Source organism: Aedes aegypti, chromosome 3 (assembly GCF_002204515.2).
Source record: "Aedes aegypti strain LVP_AGWG chromosome 3, AaegL5.0 Primary Assembly, whole genome shotgun sequence".
NCBI lineage: Eukaryota > Metazoa > Arthropoda > Insecta > Diptera > Culicidae > Aedes > Aedes aegypti.
The window spans coordinates 113,779,849-113,799,365 of record NC_035109.1 but is presented as its reverse complement, the minus strand read 5'-3'; the positions used below and the strand labels follow the sequence as shown (position 1 = coordinate 113,799,365).

General features: G+C 36.7%; 1 protein-coding gene across 2 annotated transcripts in view; it reads right to left on the bottom strand.

Annotated features, from left to right (window-relative positions):
* LOC5574821 overlaps positions 1 to 16,582 on the bottom strand; it is a 125,920-nt gene extending 109,338 nt beyond the window's left edge. For both annotated transcript variants that reach the window (XM_021849583.1, XM_021849584.1), the window contains exon 1: positions 16,539 to 16,582. The gene's annotated coding sequence lies outside the window, so the exon portion shown is untranslated. The remainder of the gene's footprint in view (positions 1 to 16,538) is intronic.
* Positions 16,583 to 19,517: the final 2,935 nt, after the last annotated feature.

Sequence of the window (19,517 nt, the reverse complement as noted above, 5' to 3'; positions counted from 1 at the left end):
TCAGCTTTTTTGCAGCATAGAATACCTCATTTAAACTGCTAGTGGTGGCTGAGTGACACTTATTTGTGACGGCTATGATAAAAGCTTGATATAATACACCTTGTTGCCATAAAAGCTGCTTTTAAACTGATTGACTTGCACTTTAATCTTGATAACTTACCTTATTTATACCTCTCAAATCGATATTTGGACTCTTCAGATGCATTACGAATGCATTGCAATGCATTGCGAACACTTATTCCCGACGAACTAATGCCCGTTTTCATTTTTTTGCGTATATTCTTCATAATAGCGTACGCAACCTGCAAACTTTGTTGAATGCTGCTTGGTTGCCATAAAAAGCGAAAAAAAAAGCTGAATCATCTTCAATCAGCATTTGTTGAAGCAATTTTACATCTGCAAATGCCGAATCATAACAGTGTGCCCTTATTTGTGTATTTATGATGACAAAACAGCATTTGTTGATGACACTCTATCAATTATGGTTCCGCCATATTAATTTCACTCAGGTTGCCACAATTTCACTTTTTAAAATAATATAATCTCCATGAATTCACTTATCAGATGCTATGGTGTGATGATTAAACTAATTAAATAAAATTAAAAGCACAATTACTGCCCAATCAAACCAAGAAATGTTCAATTCTTCACCTAGTGGTTTATTTTATCAAATACTAAATAACTAGAAATATGCCACTTTCAGAGGGGGCACAGGCAAATTTACTTCTTTCTCATCACATTTTACAGTAAATCTCACTCGGCACTAAAGATTTGGGCACTATATTCAAATAAATCACTTCAAATAATTAGCACTAAGAAATAAACAGCCATGTTTTCAATCTTATTTTCTTTTGTTTACGTTGGAAAAAAAAACCGGCAAGCTCAACGTTATGATAAAATCATTTTTAAGATGAAGCGACATTCATCTAGAACAGGTGGCCTCAAAATAGCTACCATAAATGCCATTTTGCTTTATTCGTGTGACATAATTATACACTTCATAGCCTCTTTCGGAGTGGGCCAACTAGTCACGTTCTAATCTACAAGAGGTTTTGGAGGATGCGATGAAGACAACAGTGCCTTGACCATGGTTTTATGGTCGTTTATTTATAGCACCCTGGAAGTAATTCGTAAAACTATAATTGTTACTTGGGATGGCTAATGGACAGTATGCCCCCCAACATACACGAAAAAAACATTTTACCTAATTTTTCAGTTGACTTTCCCAAAATTAGGTATATCGATTATTCTCTCAACCCAATATCTCTCGGTTTTCTCTCTCTTCCCCACCAATGTTGTCATAAATTGAGGCAGCTGCACCTACCCAATGGGGGTAGTTTGGCAAAACAAGCAAAATTTTGGGTAAATACATCATTCTCAAGCTTGGTTTGAATGAACTCAATTCTGCGTTGAACCAAACCCAATTTAAGTGAATTTTTCTCATGGCTTTAAAGGCAAAGTACCTAATGTAGGCCTTGGAAATTTAGCCAAATTTGGGATCAACTACGGTTTTGCGTTGAAACAACTCAGGTTTGCGTAGATCCGCGTTACCGTGTAGGAGTAACATGCCCCAGGACAGTCAGTTGCTTACGCACGCTGAAAAACTTCTAAGGAGCTTACTCGGGAATGGTCTGGTCCGTGGTGGGGCATATTGCCTTGAAATGAAAAGATGTTAGAAAATGATTATTTCAGTGAATATTCATTCTTTTTGATCATTCTAACTAATGGATCGATGCACGAGTTCACTGATTTGACATTTGAGCGGTGCCGTATTCACTCGTTGCCATGGTCACATAAATAACACGGCACCGCTGAAACGTCAAATAATGAACTCGTGCATTGGTCCATGGTACTCGTTTATTAGTTCCAGCGTCGACGTTTCAGCATTGGTTGCTTCGATATATACTTAAACGGCGTGAAAAATTGCATCGAAATTCTACTTTTGATACTTTTTGCATTATCTCTGTTTTGCTGCGCGTTACATCTGTCATATTTTCATCGTGAGACAGTCTCATGAATAGTTAGGATTGAATCTAGTGTGTATCTGAGAGACATTCGCGAAGAGGAAAAATATCAACGTCATATGCAGCCCAGATTCCGCTGTCACGAAATATCAAATACAGACCGCCGGTTTTATGGACCAATGCACGAGTTCACTAATTTGACGTTTGAGCGGTGCCGAATTCACTCGTTGCCATGGTCACGTAAATAACACGGCACCGCTCAAACGTCAAATCGTGAACTCGTGCATCGGTCCATAGTTGAAAAAGTGAAAAGTATTGTATTCAAAATAAACTGTTATTAAAAACCTCAGTCGGCGGAGCAGTTTTTTTCAACGTTGCTGATAAATCGAAACACCAGATTAGTTATTTCTAATGTCTGCTACGTTTGCTTTTTATGAAATTTCACTCAAATGGCTAATTATGATTCGGTGTGATACAAACGCAATCATTTCTTGCTGAGATGTTTACGTGAGGGTTTGAACAGCTTGCGCATGATTGGTAAAAGCACTAAGTGGAATAAGAAAAATCTAATCAATCACAGAAAAAGAAGACCGTCTTCGCGAGTCTCGTCACAGGTGTGTATCAGTTCTGCTGATGGCAAATCATGTGATAGTCGTAAAGTTAAAGTTTTTCATTTGCTATACATTTACTTTTTATTTACATTTAAAGTTTATTTCAAAATAAATTATTTGTTGTAACTTGTGTAAATATACCCGATTTTTGTTTACATTATTCAAAAAATTTCTTATGAAAAATATCAAAGCTAAAGTATTACTTCTCAGTTTAATAGAAAAAAAACTAACAGTACCTGACTGCTACTACCGGTACTGACTGATGCAGTGCTATAGAACCGGTATTCAGCATAAGTGGTCCATACTGGAAACTCAAGCTCTGAGAACAACTCCTCAATATATCTCAATATATCAATCACCTCAACTGAACATAGTTCGATTATGATTTCTTCTCTCAGTGTATTTTTATTTGTACCAGTCCATGTTGATACAGTCAGGTATCCTATGAAAGGCATCCACCAACTTTTCTCCCACCGCAAATTCTCAGTTGTTTTTAATCGGATGAACCTGATGTTTAGTTTGTTACTGAGGCATACTATGAACTTATCATCTACCAAATTTCGCTCGAATCAAATGAACGACAGCTGATAAATTGTAGTGGACTGTAGTTCAATTGATTCGAGTGAAATCATGAAACTCCTTCCAGTACAAAATTTTATTAAAATCCACCGTTTCCGAATAATAAATTCAGAAATAATACGATTCATATCGATCATATAGGATAACCACTAATACAGGCGCAAAGCTTCGTTCAATTCAGAAAAGGAAATGGTCCACAGAAAGCTTTAGAGCACTGTTTCTCAACCTTGGTAAAGGCGAAAAAACGGCTCGCTGTGAGTTGTTTGTTTAAGCGTGCTTTTTACATTGTCGGGGGACCCCCTGTTGAGAAACGTGGTTTTAGAGGAGTTCGGGCCAAAATTTCGCATGTAGCAAAAGTTCGCGATGGGTGTTTTTCAGCAAACGAGACAAAATTAGGACAATTCAAAATTTCTATGACAAATTCAAATAAATAATCAAAACTGTGTGACAAGGGATTTTAACTAATTTTAGAATTCAGATTCTCCTGTTATTCCCAATTTTATTGCTAAGTGGAAGAGTAATAGTTTGAAGAAAAGTATATTTTAGGTATTGTTAAGCAATTATTGATGCTTTAGCAAGTATTCCGTGCGCCCTCTCTTATTTTTTCATTGTGAAGCCATCCATGGGTCAGTTGATAAAAAAAAGAGCCACTACATAATATTATGCTCAAGAATGGTGCAATTGTTTATTGATCAAACATTTTCTGAAATTAATGTCTTTTTCTTTTAGTATTGGACCGCTTTTATAAATACCTGTGGTGCCCCTAGTTGTCATAGAGATAAACTTATTATAGTCTTTTGATCTGGAAGAATTGTTTATGCAGTGGTAAGCATTTCATGAGCATTCATATATATTTGCCAAAGCCATTGAAGTTGGAACGCGAGCGATGTGACAGAATATTGCACAATTTCGTAGAAAGTTCAACATAATCAGGAGTTATGTTACAAAAATATCACTGGTTTTTATCACTGCAACGACAAAATGGTCAAGTTTACAAAAAACAGTGTCTAATTTTTCCATGCATTCAGTCAAAGGTCCCATGAAGTTCTGGCCCGACTTAGTCAGCTGCCATTACAAATACGACATCATAGAATGGTAAAAAGTATCAGTTCCCAAAATTATCGATCAGATAAAAAAATTTTGGCCGATAACCAAGCGTATATCTCAGAAACAAGTCAAAACAACAGAAGCACCGTCTGATGTATACATTTCCAAAAAATATATAAAAAAAACGGGTAATGGTTAAAAATATATATAAATATATTTTTTACATTTTTCCCTTGAAGCTGCATGCAACAAAATGATGTGCTTAAAATTTTTAGTGCGAAAACACTTATTTCGAGCAGACAAATTCTTAGTGATTTTTATAACCTTATCAATCATTCAATGCAATTTTTCGCCCCCACTTTGGGGCAAAGATTCACATTAGACTTGTAAGTAATACTGAATATTATATTTCGGGAAGTACAAATGAAACTTTAAAAAGGTTAGAACCAAGTTGATTCGAATTCTCCGGATACTTTGAATCCCAGACACCGGCCTTGAATTACCCAGAATTTCTATTTACGATATCTGCTATGCGGGGAGAATGTAGAAGATGTCATAATTGTAGATTCTATGCGGAAAAACGGGATTTGAACCAAAAACACAGTGAAAAAGGCCAGTGTCCTCCAATTCGATGCAGCACGGTACTACGTTTTGAAAATAATATTTTGAGGTATAACTTGCCTTACAAGCCCCTTACGAGCATTAATGATTTCAGTTCAACAGATATCTTCTGCGACAAGTTAGGTTCGAACGTTTGGTCCACATTACTAAAACATTTTCCGATGACTTTTTCCACGGGGAAGGATGATATTAGCAACATTCGATTGTCAAAGTCACGTGATATTCATGACATTGAACAACTCTGCTCTACATAAAGGCTTGGACATGGGATCCAAAGAAAAGCTTTAAATGCTTGGCATCAACCGTCCTACTGAAGTGTGCGTGATGGGAAACTACAGATAGACCCGTATAGATTCCCATTGATAAATAATGTAAATAATTGAGAAAAGGCAAATCTACATAATCCTTTCGCATTCCATTCACGCCGCGTTAAAAAAAAAAGATATTACTGATGATAAACTTTTCCCTCTTGCCAGAAACGAACACCTATTCCCACACTCATGCCACGACGCTGCCTCTGTCATCTGAGTGCTCTATCAGGGGATGGAACGGAAAGATGGTATCATCAGCACGCCTTTAGATGTAGCGGCACGATCCGATTCCTCTCTAGAGGATCCTGGGAGCTCTTACTGAGCACGACGAACATCCCCAAGCGCAACAACCAACGGAGGAAAGATAAATTCATTTTTTTCTTCTCGCTTCTCCATCACATTGAAGAAGAATCCGCACTCCGCATAGCTTTTCCAGGAAGAGATATATCTCTAGTATAAAGCTACAGTATGGTCCATAAAAAATAGAAAATAATCTTTACGGTGGTTTTTATGTGGGAAATGAAAACGAATCATAAATTTGTTTCACAAGTTAATTGGTTTAATTTGTTTAGAATCTGTTTTTCGTAGACTTCACATAGATTTCAGTATTATGTGCTAAATTAGTATTATGTGTGCATGCAATTTTCACATTTTTATGGGCTATACTGTACTATAAGAGTGCTGCAGCTTCTCAAGCGATGCGAGGCACGGTATCTCTTCATCGCGGCTTTCTTTCGTAGGGACCAGGCATTATCATCGTTATCCTGTTGAATGTGTGTGCAAATATTTTTCTTCTGTTTGCTTGCCAAATTTCCAGCGTACATTTGCACCGTTTTTTTGTTATCTAGATAGAAGCCTGTAAAACTGAGCTTGGTCTTGGATCCCTTCATGCATTGTGATTCGGGGCGGGTAGGGGTTTGTCCCCCCTCCCCATGAGTGATGGTGCGAATGTTTCGAGATAAATTAGCGCCAACTTTCAATGTGAAGCGTGTCATACACGGATGGAAAATAGATTCATTATGGGGAAAATCGCACACAGGAAAACATATACATTTGATGGATGGTAAACTTTCTGAGTGAGTCTTACTCAGATTCAAAGAATAAATCTTTTAGATTGAAAAAGCGTCATGGAAGAGGCTGTTGTTGAAATAAGTAGGTCTATATCTGATTATCTCACACCTTTGGTACACAGTAAACGTTTTTAATTTATGATGAGTTTTTTTCTTCTTAAGTTTGCAGGTGTAACATCGAAACCGGGATATAGCCTGCATCGATTACTTCAGTAATTAGGGGCCTCCCAAAATTACTAAACGCTGGAAAGGGGGAGGGGGTAGGCTAAAACATTAAGAATCATATCTATTATTTGTTTTATTTGGAAGTGTTACGGAGCCTTTCTGTCAAAAAATTCATATTTTAGCGTTATGTTATAAATAGGCGCTTCCTTATTGGAGCTTTTCGTGTACATTTTTAATAATTTTGCTTTTGTTTATTTTTTGCCAAGTAGGAAGAAAGTATATGCCCTCGGAAGTCGTAAAAAAATTCAATACTTCTTTCGAACTTCTCACGGCTCTTAACACTTAACTGGGACAGAGCCTGCTTCTCAGCTTAGTGTTCTTATGAGCACTTCCACAGTTATTGACTGAGAGCTTATATCGTGTGGCAGGGTACGATTATACTCTATGCCCAGGGAAGTCAAGGAAATTTCCATCACGAAAAGATCCTGGACCGACCGGGAATCGAACCCAGACACCTTCAGCATGGCTTTGCTTTGTAGCCGCGGACTCTAACCACTCGGCTAAGGAAGGACCCAACTGGAAAAGAACCCAAAACCGGCAAGATTGGAACTAACGACCCCAAGCATGGTTTTGCTGAATAGCTGCGCGTCTGTCGCTAAGACTATTTGGCCCTTAAACATTTTTTTTTAAATTCTTAATTAGTATCATTCCAAACATTACATTCATTTCTTATATCTAGGTGTTCTGTGTTATTAGATAGCACTATCATTCTATTTGGAAAAACAAATTTAAGATTTTATTAATATTTTGTTAACAACATATTACATTTCATTAGCCGTAGCAGTTTAGGTTTTTACAGGTGAGTTGATTTCACCTGCTTATTAGAGAAAAAACACGTTTTCAATTTACCTAACCTAACTTAACCTTAATATATAAGGCATCAATCGTGGCAATAGAAGATTGTAACGATTTATGCCTGAAATTATTAATTATTTTATTTGAAATTTGTTCCAATTTTTGAACATTGGATATTCTATGTAACTCATTGGTACTATACCAGGGAGGAAGCTTCAGAATCATTTTCAAAATTTTATTTTGAATTCTCTGCAGAGCTTTCTTCCTGGTATTACAACAGCCAGTTCATATTGGTACAGCATACAACATGGCTGGCCTGAAGATTTGTTTGAATATCAAAAGCTTGTTCTTAACACAAAGTTTTGATTTTCTATTAATAAGGGGATAGAGACATTTACATCTTTGTTACATTTGGATTGAATGCCCTCAATGTGATTTTTGAAAGTTAAATTCTCATCTAGCATGAGCCCTAGATACTTAATTTCATCTGACCAATTTATTGGAATCCTTCTCATCGTGACAACATGTCTACTTGAGGGTTTCAAATAAAGAGCTTTTGGTTTATGTGTTATGGTATATAGTTTATTAGTTGAGTTTTGGAAGCATAAAGAGAAATCTACCATTTTTGCAAGGATGAAGAAAAACTATCCAAACTTTTTCGCAACCGACTACATCCGCAAACAAGGATTTTTGACATCCCCGAGGTAACTCAGACAAGTCAGATTTGAAAATATTGTATAATATTGGTCCCAAAATGCTGCCTTGAGGAGCACCGGCTCTTACAAGAAGTATTTCAGATCTGGAGTTCTGATAATTAACCTGAAGTGTACGATTTGACAGATAACTTTGAATTGTTCTAACAATGTATGTTGGAAAATTAATTTTTTTGATATTACGATCAAACCTTCTATCTATCTATCTATCTATCTGTCTATCTGTGCGATGAAAGCTTCTAAAACATCAACGAAGGCGTGAGATGCTTCACAGGCCTAGTCTCCAGCAAACGCCCATATTAAATGATAGATTTGATTCATACCTAGCTAATTGGAGATTTTTTTTTTAGCTGATACCGTTTTGTCTCAATGTCCGAACAGGCTCATATTCCGAACACTCGATTTTCGTATGGCGATTTGGTTGAAATGTTTCACTGAAATATGTCATCAAATCTCCAGGAAATGGCAGTAAATTGCAATTCAATTTTAACGCCTTCTAATCTATTTTTTACTTCGGGAGTACTGATGATTCTCTAGTTCGAGGCCAGTAGAACTAGCTTACATGAATTTATTTGCGAAATTATTCATTTGAATACGATTTATTCGTGCTGTTCGGAATTTGAATCAAGGTGTTCGGAATATGAGACAGAATAAACACAGTGTTCGGCATTTGAATCAAAATGTTGTTTCATATTTTCAAGTAAAATGCTAAACAAGTTTAAATAAACAATTTTATCAGTTAACCCAACAACTAACAGTTAGACTTTACGGAGAAATTCAAATTTTTACAAATATCAGCTAATTTACGTTAATCAGATGCACTTGAAGTCACTGTTGGCCTTAAGTGTTCGGAACATGAGTCAAAACGGTTTTTATTTATTTATTTATTTGGAGCAGGGAAAAGCCTGTTTGAGTTGAGCTGTTTTTACAATTGCTCTCTCTCTCAAACGGGCGCAAAACCTCCTCATCTTTTCACATTAACAGAATTACATTCCCAATAATACAATCAGCTTAACAATACACATATAACAAAAAATATAATCTTATCAAATAAAATTCTTAAAATCTTTCACGTGAAGAGAGACAAAATTTGTATAAAATACTTCTTAATTGTAGTCCTTGACAAATGGAAATCAAACACACTGTAACACTTATTAAAAATACGACACATACTAGTTAATGGTGCATGGTAACATGGACTCAGTAAACTGGGGCAGTCAATTCTGGAACTAAGTAAATCCGAGATAAAGGTTGCTTTTGATACATTTCGGCGCATTTCGAGCAAATCAAGATCAATTAGTTTACATCGATTTTCATAGCAGGTATCAGGTATCAGGTATAAGAAAATCGGCTCAAGGGGCACGTTCCCCTACCAATGGGAGATTTGTGCCTCGCCAGAAAAAACAGCCTGTTTCATCATTTACCATCATATACCTGTTTGGAAGTAGGAAAAGGTGGGTGGATGGAAATAAAAGGAAAGGGAAAAAGAGGAGGTTTGGGTTATTTGTAGTTATCAGAACATCTTTAGTAGATGTTTCTGAAATAAACCACCGTACGGATAAAGAAAGCAAAATATTAGTTTTGCAAAGCCAAGAGCCCGCAGTTCAATGGAGGGTTGCGAGAGATTTACGCAACATTAAAGCTTCAAGCAAGCAAAGTGGAAATGCAAATTACATTTTGGAACCCTCACCAGATTTCTTCTGATGAAGTAAATCTGCTTGCACCTTATTGAACCCGTAGTTCAAGCGAATGTTTTGCTTTCGCAAAGCTTTCAAGGAAGCATCATCAATGCTACAAAACAGCAATTTATTACTATCGGCTGTTTTTGTTTTCCAGACTTTCCAGCGATCTGCTGAAATCATAGGATTCTGGAATTTGAGTCTCTTCAAGACATTTCCTTCGCGTAGGCCTTCCTTGGGGTCCCTAGGAATGTTCACGCAAATTTTGTTTTGGTGAGCTGCAAAAGGCTCAATAGTAAACTTTAATTCACCGGCTTTTTCATTAATTGCGGAAAGTTTATCAACAAGCCAAATGTAGCTTAGTTCGTTGTCTGGAGTGAACCAAACAACGCCAAACCTAAGGCCACAACCCCTAAAACTAGGAGTAAAAGAAGAGGAAGGTTCCGAATACAGGCATGTATGCAGATCCCTCAAAAGAGCGTCTTTCAACGCAGGAGTGAACTGGCCGTTTTCAAGTCGGACTTGAAAACGCCATTTTTCACTATTTAGTGTTCCATCTGGAACGACAGATGTTGTTGATGGTCTGAAAATGCTATCGCCTTCCAAAATTTGTGCAGGCACATCAACACCACGTGGCGGTACACTATTACCTGAATTAACAGCAACTGCAGCCGACAATATCTAAGGCTGGTAAGCCTGATCCAGCATCAGACGAATCACCTGAATTAATAACCTGGGATTCAGCATTCACAGACTCACCAGACAAAGTGCCGGCTCCATCCTGCATTTCAACTTCGGTAATGTTGTTGGCAGCCATCTTGATTTTCACTTGTACGATCTGAAGCAAGTACGATGTTATCTCGATGGAATCCAGATTAAGAAAGAAAGAGTATAGCTCTCAACACTCCATCCGTGCCCAGACAGTTTACATCGATTTTCATAGCAAGGGAGATTGGAAGGATCATTCCACGGTAAAAATCTTAATGCATATCTAACAAATTTCCTTTGCACGGTCTCAACCCTCTGAATTCCATTCTGGTAAAACGGAGACCAAACAACCGATCCATATTCAAGAATTGAACAACAATACAGGGACTTCAAACAATGAACATCTCGGAACGACTTAGCCACCCGGAAAATAAAACCTAATTGAGCTGATGCCTTTGCTGTAACATATGCTATGTAGTCTTTAAACGTCATTTTTGAATCCAACAATATTCCCAAATCCTTAACAACCGATTCCCTCTTCAGGACGATCCTCTTTAGGCTGTAGTCATGCAGAATTGGTTGACGTTTGCGTGTAAATGTTATTACACAACATTTCTCGGGGTTCAGAATCATTCGGTTAATATCGCATCAGTCGGAGAATTCGTTGAGTTGATCCTGAAGGAAGGCTGCATCTGCTGCTCTTTTTACGGTGGAATACAGTTTGAAATCATCGGCAAATGAATGTTTAAAGCATTTAAGACGAAGGTTCACATCGTTAAGGTATAGCAGGAATATGAACGGTCCTAGATGACTCCCTTGCGGAACACCCGAAGTTACTTTAAACGCAGATGAGTTGTGAATGCCAATTTTCACAGACATAGAACGGTCGAGGAGATATGATTCCAGCCACTTGAGAATAGTTCCGCTAAATCCGAGACGGGCAAATTTTGCAACTATGATCCGGTGATTTATTTTGTCGAACGCCGCTTAAACATATTTTCGAAAAAACGGCACATTTTGGAGAGCTTTGATTGAACCTTCATATAAGTGTGATAAGCCGCTCCGTTTTGCTCAAAACCTATGAGCTAGTATCGATTTAAGTTGCATCTAACCGAAGGAATAAATTTCATCCTCACAAATCTGTTATAGGCCTCCGTATTTATTTTTTATTCAACTTTAACAAAAAATAAAGGCGTATAAAACCTATAAGACGCAAATGCCCTCAAAACTATGACCCTGGCAAAATATTTTATTGTGATCATGAAAAACACGTTCTCTAAGAACTCCTCCATCCTCTGATACCAAACAAACTAAAATTTACAACAATAAAGTGTGATTTTTGTAGGTGGAAAGAATATACTACAATAATCAGAAATTACATTCACTAGCAAAAACAATGAAAATAACGCTTATGAATGCTATGTTCACGTTCAAACAATTTTCGCATTTTTTATGCGCCATACTGTAGAAGAGCGACACCAAAAGAATAGCCTTCAGATTTGTTGGAACGGATAAAATTTGTTACACGTAAAAGTTGATGAGAGGTCGAATGTCCATGGCGGAATCCGAACTGTTCATTGGCAAAAAATGAATTTTCGTTGATGTGGACCTGAGAGAGAGGAGACAGCTGGCTTAGATTGCGAGCTCACAAAAGTCAAGGGAACCTGTCATCAACTGTCACTGGAAAACCGTACATTCGAAGGGCAGAGCATGACAAAACCGTCAAAATTTGGCCTAACTAAAACTAAATAATGATTGAAAATTCAGGTTGTTTTCCTGTGCTCTCGCATATAAAATCGTTGATTATTTAAATATTGTCGATTGGACTCAAATTGCTATGGAATTTTTTTAATATTATGATCTTATTGATAACAAATGGAATATGATAATGGTTTTGACCCAGTTTGTGCTCTCAGTACTATTGTGTACAACCCAAACATGAGAAGAAGAAATCGAAGAAGCCAAGAAAACAAGCCAGTTGTCAGTGAGCTGTCTCCTCTCTCTCACATGTGGACCATCATCACTGTTCAAAATGAGCTTTTCAAAAAGTTTACTGATGGAGGAAACCAAACTGATTGGGCGATAACTAGAACCCGACTAAGGGTACATAACACAATTATATCAGCATATGTTATTATGTTATAAGTTTTTTTCGAACATAGGTTGTTACAAACTTGATGCAGGATGTTGTTAAAATAACTAAAATTATAACAAAAAGTGTATGAATAGTAACAAAAACATAACAAAATGTGTTTAAATTCTAACAAAAACATATCAAACCAAGTTATAATGTTTGATACAAAGTATCAAAATTATAATACTGTTCGATATACGATAATATTGTATATTATTGAAATGCATAACTATCTATTTATTTTGTTATAAAGTTGTCAAAAATGAACAAAAAAATATCTTAAAGAGAAATAAAACATATTATGTTATATTTCTGTTTTATTATGTTCTATGGATAACGGAGCCTAACAAAATTATATCATAATATGATATGGATAGAGTGTCCATCCCGGGACATCCCGGGACAAAAAATCCCGGGATTTGACAAATTTCGGGATTTCCCGTTTCCCGGGATTTTATTTCTGATATCCCGGGAATCCCGGGATTCCCGAAATGTATGTAGAACTTGATGAAAACCACTAAATTTCAATGAAAAACAATGACATTTTTCCGCACTATCAATCTTATTTGATGAAGTAGGAAAGCATAATGAAAAAGAGAATAAACGAGTAATTATTAAAAATTAAAGTAATTAAAAAGTAATTAAAAAGATCCATTTACCAAGTTAGAAGTACATATTCTTATTTGTCTAGTTGCAAAGTTTTAAAGCTTTTCTTTTAAACATTAGCCTTTTTTATAAACCTATGCTGAGTACACCTAAACTGCCGCAAATCGCAAGTCGGTACCATCTGTAAAAAGTAGGCTTTGAGAAAATTGACTGAGCTGTTTTCAATCTCGTTTTCCATACTAATATTCAAAAAATTCCAGGAGAATGGAACATGTTTCAATTCTGATGAAATATTCATAATTTGCTTTCCATTCCGTAACCTTTCTAGGAAAAATATAAAGATGACCAAATAACGATTCATTTTTGAATGAATTAATAAATGTAATGAACACGATGCGAAAATCTGCAGTGCGTTTTTTTGTTCATTATGGGACAATTCGACTTGGTGTTCTGTCCTAATTTTACTGAACAAAAAGTGATTTCTCGTTAGGGCAGCTGAAAGATCATTAGAAGATATAATGAAAACTGATCTCAACTCAATTTTGACCACAATGTAGATGGCACTGACTTGCGATTCACGGCATCAAACTTCAGTCAATAATTTTGAGTAATTAACTTTTAGCATGATCTACAATACCTTCAATGATCTGTGATCGTTTCTTTTGTTCTAAAGTTTTTATGGCTTTTCAAATTCAAACAAATCGCTTTAATATTATGACTTAAGTTTCTATCAAACTTCCATTCATAAGTGTTATAGAGAATTTGAAAAAATCCGTAGCAAACCCGTGATTAGTTAAGCTAAGTTTTGATTTTTGTTAGGTTTCTTCATCAGAATATCTGAAATGTGATTTGCTATAATTAACATATTATTTTGAAAAGTTACATTATCTGTTTATTTCATTGAAAAAACATTGTATTGTTAAATTTGAACTTCCATTTCAACCGAAATGCTAGCTTTATTGAAAAATTGATAAATCCCGGGATCCCGGGATTTCCCGGGACAAGCATAGATTTTTGTCCCGAATCCCGGGACGAGCCAAATGGCCGGGAAATGGACACTCTAGATATGGATATCATATTCTGATAAAATTTTATTATATTTTTGTTACAAGCCTCTAGTCGGGAAGCTTCTGCAGGATTTTTGTCTGGTTTTAATATTGGAACAACCTTTTCCATTGAAACATTTTATTATATTTTGGTTTATACAGAGCATGGCGATTCGTCCAAATATGCCGATTTAAACTTGTACAAGCACTCTTTGAACCGTCTATCACCCAACTGATTTAGGTTTATCCAATTGCATTCCATTAAAAATTAATGTTTAAGACGAATTCTTACTTCATAAATGCCATTATTTGCCATTGCGATCACATTTGGCACATGATTCCAATTTTCCCCACTACGGCAAATTCATTATAATTCACTCACACTAATTCCGTGCTAAGTGGGCAAAAGCGTCATTGTCGTCTCGATCCCGGTCCTACATTTTCCCACGTGCGTCTCCGCGCGGAGCAATGTTTCATTGATAACCACACCCAGTCTCAGCCAACCAACGATGTTCGCTGCGTCGGAAAAGTCAATTTTCCTCCAAATTACCCTGCCAGGGATTAGCCGAGACCATAAAGGCGCGAACGACCTTGGTTTCGTTGGTTTACGGTGCTTTATTGACCGTTGTTATCGAAAAAAAATGCCATCAAAGCTTTTACTACTTTGTTTGTATAGTTATTCTACACCTTTCGACCTTTTAAAAACATACGAAATTTTGAGTTACGCCATTTTGAAGGCATAAGTGTCGAAATCGGATATTTTTATGGAAATACGCGTATCTGTCAAAGGATACAAACTATATTGGAATCAAATGGTATACCTAATGCTAAATTTGGTTTTTAATTTATTTAAATAAAGGTAGTTTTGATTGAATTTTTTTTCTGATAATAACGTTAAATGAAGTACCGTGTCGTTGTCTGCCTTTCGACGTTGTCGTTACCTGGAGTAGGAAGTACACAGGAAAATAAAAGAGCTTTTACAATGACATGCCACGGAACTTTGCAATCCTCGTACAGGGGAGTGTGGAAGGGATGGTACTGAGTTGTCGTTCGCCCATTTACGTTCTGTAAAGTAGCTATCTTATTACCTGTAACGAGCTCGTTATACGAGTTTCTACAGCGAATGTTCAAGACGATGGGCATACAAAATATACACAAACCTTGAACGGCGTAACACTTGAAAGAGAGAGAGAGCGAGGAATTGTATTGCCGTTTTGAGTCGGAATCCACGGAGGAAAAGTTTACGATGCGCCCCAATGGGGTGGGAGAAAGGAAATGTGTGTTGCTGAGAAAGTAGATTCACGTGAGAGAAGCTTTAAAACAGAGGTTGATTTGATTGTACTTTTTTTGGCATAAAGTCGTTTGGCATTCATTTAATATTGGCATCATATTCATCATGATTCCAACACACATCCCAAGAAAAAGGATTGTGCTACTTTTCCTCGAATTTCATTCCCCGAATAGAATTTCTCGAAAAATGTATGCAGTTTAAAAAAGTACAATAATTGTGTACAGTGATAGAGTGGTGAAGTAGAAAGATTGCATATCAATCAAAATAAGGAGATAGTTATTCATGCTCGACTGATGCCGAGGAAGGCGGAACTCTAAAGAACCGCCAATCAAATGAAGGGTGATATCGAATGACCAGTTCACCCACCAGCCTGAAATTATAAAGTTATGAAAATTGTGAGTACCTAAAACTCTTCGGGGAAACGGGGTATTCGTGAGATTGGTGTTCGGGGAGCCAACATTCAGGGAAAAGCAGTACAACCAAGAAGAAGCGTTGCTAAATCAATGCCAACACGATTCGCAAGTCTCACCAACATTTCTTCATTAGATTTTTACACACCTGACGTTCAAGCCATCTCTAACTGACGCTGACGGATTCCGACAAATCACGTCGTTAGCTGCGATATCGCACATCATACAAATCACGTTTACCGTCAGCCACAGCGTCTGAAGGAATTTTTCTTCGAAAGTAGTAGGTATGAATCACGGCGCTGTGGTGTGCATAGTGGAACAAGCCAGAACATAAAGTTCAATCCGATAGACTATACTAGTGCGCCAGATCATCTTACCAACAGGCCTCGTCTTGGTATAGCAGAACAACTTCCGAAGCATCGAGGTGAAAGTTATGAATTTTAATTTGAATAAATTTTTCATCACATCAGCAAACCCCGACAAGGCGTTGCTGCCTGTTGAACGGAGAAAGATAAGGAATTCTGATTTTCTTCTGAGATATAATTTTCAGAGCATGAACGAGCAGCACACGATTGTGGATGTGGTGCATAGATTAGCAATATGCCAGCAACAGGTATGGGATGAGCCGAAAGGATGGAAAATTTAATCAAACTCAGGATTTTCTTAGAGCTGTATACACGATAAGGATAGATTGTGTAAACGTGTATTGTAGACGAATAATAACTCACCGTTCGACGTGAAGATATCAGTGATTTCCTTAAGCACGCATCTGGGAAAGGAGAGAAGAAACATATTCAGTTAGTGATTAAATACGGAAGGATTTGCATCAGGGTTCAAAGTTGAAATAATAATGGCAGAATATATAAGAAAAAGTCATGAATTCTATTTCAACATGATGCTGTTCATGGGAGTAATTAGGTTTTCATCAGAGAGGGGTAAGCGACTTCATAAGATCATTCGCGAATTTCAAACGAATGTACAAACAAAAATGATTTGTTTTGAATTTCTTTATTAGTATCATTCCAAACATTACATTCATTTCTCATATCTAGGTGTTCTGTGTTATTAGACAACACTATCATCCTAATTTGGTAAAACAAATTTAAGATTTTATTAACATTTTGTTAACAACATATTACATTTCATTTGCCGTAGCAGTTCAGCTTTTTTTTACAGGTGAGTTGATTTCACCTGCTTCTTCTTCTTCTTTCTGGCATTACGTCCCCACTGGGACAAAGCCTGCTTCTCAGCTTAGTGTTCTTATGAGCACTTCCACAGTTATTAACTGAGAGCTTACTGTGCCAATGACCATTTTTGCATGCGTATATCGTGTGGCAGGTACAATGATACTCTATGCCCTGGGAAGTCGAGAAAATTTCCAACCCGGAAAGATCCTCGACCGGTGGGATTCGAACCCACGACCCTCAGCTTGATCTTGCTGAATAGCTGCGCGTTTACCGCTACGGTTATCTGGGCCCCATACTGCTTATAAGAGATAAAAAAAACACGTTTTCAATTTACTTAACCTAACTTATCCTAAACATATAACGCATTAATCGTGGCAATAGAAGATTGTAACGATTTTTGCCTGAAATTATTCATTATTCAATTTGACATTTGTTCCAATGTTTCAACATTGGGTATTCTATGTAACTCATTGGTACTAAAATTTTCTAGAATATTCTTTGCAAGAATTTCTGAAAAAAAATTATGAAGGATTCTATAGATAGTGAAACTCAGAACAGTATCGCCAGATCAGCTGCACTTACACAAGAAAACAATCAGATGACTGTTGGGAACTAATAGACATCCTCAATGTATAAGTGCCGGTGATCTTCTATTTTAGGCAACAATGGCGCCTGCCACGTCAGGATGCTGGCCAATGAGAAGAAGGAGGATTAATTGAGGTTGCATTGAGACTATCCAACAGTAGAACGGATATATCCCTGCATCTTCGCCAGTTCATGCGATAAGGTATAGGGGTAAGGAAATTTTATGGCCTCTTGATTTTGGTTAGCAGACTGCCAATGTTTCAGGCGGCGTCCAGCCATTTGGCCGAATGCCGTTTGGCGAACGCCATTTGGCCGAATGCCTTTTGGCCGAAACCCATTTGGCCGAATGTCATTTGGCCGAATGCCATTTGGCCGAACGGGTCGTTTGGCCGCATGCTGTTTGGCGGAATTGCGAACAAAACAATAATCAAATGTATATAGAGTGTCCATCCCGGGACATCCCGGGACAAAAAATCCCGGGATTTGACAAATTTCGGGATTTCCCGTTTCCCGGGATTTTATTTCTGATATCCCGGGAATCCCGGGATTCCCGAAATGTATGTAGAACTTGATGAAAACCACTAAATTTCAATGAAAAACAATGACATTTTTCCGCACTATCAATCTTATTTGATGAAGTAGGAAAGCATAATGAAAAAGAGAATAAACGAGTAATTATTAAAAATTAAAGTAATTAAAAAGTAATTAAAAAGATCCATTTACCAAGTTAGAAGTACATATTCTTATTTGTCTAGTTGCAAAGTTTTAAAGCTTTTCTTTTAAACATTAGCCTTTTTTATAAACCTATGCTGAGTACACCTAAACTGCCGCAAATCGCAAGTCGGTACCATCTGTAAAAAGTAGGCTTTGAGAAAATTGACTGAGCTGTTTTCAATCTCGTTTTCCATACTAATATTCAAAAAATTCCAGGAGAATGGAACATGTTTCAATTCTGATGAAATATTCATAATTTGCTTTCCATTCCGTAACCTTTCTAGGAAAAATATAAAGATGACCAAATAACGATTCATTTTTGAATGAATTAATAAATGTAATGAACACGATGCGAAAATCTGCAGTGCGTTTTTTTGTTCATTATGGGACAATTCGACTTGGTGTTCTGTCCTAATTTTACTGAACAAAAAGTGATTTCTCGTTAGGGCAGCTGAAAGATCATTAGAAGATATAATGAAAACTGATCTCAACTCAATTTTGACCACAATGTAGATGGCACTGACTTGCGATTCACGGCATCAAACTTCAGTCAATAATTTTGAGTAATTAACTTTTAGCATGATCTACAATACCTTCAATGATCTGTGATCGTTTCTTTTGTTCTAAAGTTTTTATGGCTTTTCAAATTCAAACAAATCGCTTTAATATTATGACTTAAGTTTCTATCAAACTTCCATTCATAAGTGTTATAGAGAATTTGAAAAAATCCGTAGCAAACCCGTGATTAGTTAAGCTAAGTTTTGATTTTTGTTAGGTTTCTTCATCAGAATATCTGAAATGTGATTTGCTATAATTAACATATTATTTTGAAAAGTTACATTATCTGTTTATTTCATTGAAAAAACATTGTATTGTTAAATTTGAACTTCCATTTCAACCGAAATGCTAGCTTTATTGAAAAATTGATAAATCCCGGGATCCCGGGATTTCCCGGGACAAGCATAGATTTTTGTCCCGAATCCCGGGACGAGCCAAATGGCCGGGAAATGGACACTCTAAATGTATATGATGCAAACGTACGCCATGTTTGTCGTTGTATTAGTGCATCAAGAAAAAAATAATATCGACTTGTTAATTCAGGACTAGAGTATCATCGTACTTGCCACACGATATACGAATGTGAAAATGGCAACTTTGTCAAAGAAAGCTCTCAGTTAATTCTTTGTGATATAAATTCAAACGGAAAACTACTTAATTTTT